At 37.4% G+C, this 2500-nt stretch overlaps 1 protein-coding gene across 2 annotated transcripts in view; it reads right to left on the reverse strand.

Annotated features, from left to right (window-relative positions):
* Window positions 1–2500, reverse strand: part of LOC140928609 (uncharacterized) — a 105407-nt gene that overhangs the window by 77492 nt on the left and 25415 nt on the right. Inside the window, exon 1 of one of the 2 annotated variants that reach the window (XM_073378385.1) lies at window positions 188–302. The exons of the other annotated variant lie outside the window; for it this stretch is intronic. The gene's annotated coding sequence lies outside the window, so the exon portion shown is untranslated. Of the gene's footprint in view, window positions 1–187; window positions 303–2500 lie in introns of those variants that run through there. 2 annotated transcript variants of the gene reach the window in all.

The raw sequence follows: 2500 nt of genomic DNA on the forward strand, positions 1-2500 counted from the left end.
ATAATTTGCATTTGTAGCAAATAATTTGCTGGATTATCTCCTCCGTATCTCAATATATTTGTGGAGGGCGTTGGCCCTGCAGTGATACCCAAAGGTTTGGAACGTTCAAATGACTGATATATTATTTTGGCGTTTCCAAACTACAGGCGACTGATTTCGAGCTATCTTTGCATAGAACTCTACTTACCTTTGCTTGCCAAGCGTCGAATATGGAGACACAACCTTTCTTGACGTCTTGAAACACACCTTTGCCACTATTTGTGAGAGTCCTCGTTTTATATTGTTTCAGACAAGAACTAATCTCCCCAGGGATTATCATAACAGACAAAAATAGGCTAACACGTACTCTAAATCGGGGGCTTACGGTGGTCTTAACATTCAAAACTTGGCAGTGAAACCACTCACTCGGCTGCTCCTGGTGACTCCTGCTTCCTCTTGTTTGTTAAACTTACCACCGCGGTCAAACGTCTAAATCGTTATTTTTGTTTTTTATTGCTGGGATTTCATTTACCAGTTAGAGAAAAATGGGCAAAGATGTATAAATCAGTTAGTCAACATAACTATCTTTCCATTTTTCTCAAAATTTTGAGCTTTTTTCGCTGAAAACGCTTCTCGCTAAAAGAGAATCATGTTTGAAAATGGCGCCGATAATAACGTCAGCATCGGTTTTCAATCACTTAGAACTTTTTTAGTAAACTTTTAAAAGTTTAGTAAACTAACAGGATGTTGGTAATACCCTAACTTTTCGATAGTGAAAGTAGCAACCTTAACTTTGAAGTATTTCGCTTAACTTTTGCAAATTTCACTCGTTTGACCGCTGTGAAGTTAAACTTACACTTATTTGTGTTCTTCTATAAAGCGAGAGTCCCCTAAAAGTAAGTAGGGGGTAAGGGTCGATTTGTGTCTAATAATAACACTGACGGTTGTTAACGTTCATTTCAGCTGAAGTTTCTCCGAAAATCGCGCGTAAGAGAAAGAGGAAAAAAATTGCGACCATAGCGCTCGATCAACCCTCCCGCGAGAAATCGCTCTGTTATTGTAAAAGAGAAATGGAAAAATTATCAGATACTATATAAATCCTTCTGAACACCAGTAAGTTCTTGTAGAAAGAGAAATAAGATAAAATAGACAGTGTTTTTACCCCAGTGAGGTTTGAACTTACGACCTCTAATCGACAGCGCAATCATTGTGCATAAAAGTCAATTCAGCCGTTATTAACCTGTCGTTTTTGTAGACTCGACAGTGACAAAGTGTGAGTCAAGTTGTGTTTTCAAATATTAAAGTACAAGGGCTAGAAAACGTGCGCAACGAGTCTGAACAAGGCATGCTTTGATACTTCCACTTCGAAACCTTCAGGACGGAACCAGGAAAATTTGAGTGATTAATTAAGAGGCAGTCTCCCTAAAAGCGTTCCACTCGATTTTGGACTCGAAAAAACTTTTGCCTTATAATTTTACCATCAACACTACTATCCATCCTGATAACGAAAACCGCAGTTAGAATGAGGAAATTGTTTATTTTACTGCCATTCTCAGCATTTCATCGCTGGACGACCGTTAGCGGCTAAAATATGCAAATTTTAGTCCCTGTTATACAGGTTTTTTAACGATCGTTCTAAAGTTGTTCGGGTCATCAAATCCTAGACTATTTGCACTCATTTGGAAGCATGTTGTTTCTTCTTACTGTTCCAATACCATTTAGCCATTATCTTTCTGTAATCGACAAAAACTGCGTCTTTATTTCGCTAATCCAATTTAGAAAGCAAACTGCACGAAAAAAATGCCTGAAAATCATCAGAAAATTCTCAAAAGTGGCACCTAAACTAGACCTAAAAACAAGTTTTAGTTAAAGATTAATAGCTATTTTGTCAAGTTATGCAATAAAACTTGTGGCACAACGTGATTCAGAATTGAAGGTTTCAACTCAAATTTAGGCAAATGTTCAATTTGCGTTGCGTGACGATACCGGCTGCTGTCACAGCAAAATCCTCAGTTATTCAAATACTTGCCACTTTTAAGTAAGATTTTCCTCATTTACCCACCAAAACTATATTAAAATTCCCTTTTTCCCTTTGCCAATGATATATATTGTTCAAAAATTAGTTCAGCAAGTAAAAGATACCTTTCCAAGCTTCATTTAATTTCCCAGTGCCCCGAACATTCGTGTTAAGTCTGTTATGTCAAGACGGAAAAATAACTCTCAAAACCAAACCTCTTCTAGCTTAAAATGTGATCCAGTCTGAAAAAGCTGCATTGACCAGAAGTTACTCCGATCCATCATATTATAAAATCGAAAGTTAGAAGAAAAGTAAATTTCCTACTGCTTAATTAAACATGCGTGAACAGGTCAAAAAAAATGTTTGACTTGTACTTCGCCCTATGTAAGGGTATCCGGATTCCGGAATCTGGAAAATTTTTGCTTGTGGATCCGGAATCCGGGAAAAGTTTGCTTATGGAATCCGGAATCCAGGGCTTTGGAATCCAGAATAGAGAAAGGAATG

This window comes from Porites lutea, chromosome 2 (genome assembly GCF_958299795.1).
Source record: "Porites lutea chromosome 2, jaPorLute2.1, whole genome shotgun sequence".
NCBI lineage: Eukaryota > Metazoa > Cnidaria > Anthozoa > Scleractinia > Poritidae > Porites > Porites lutea.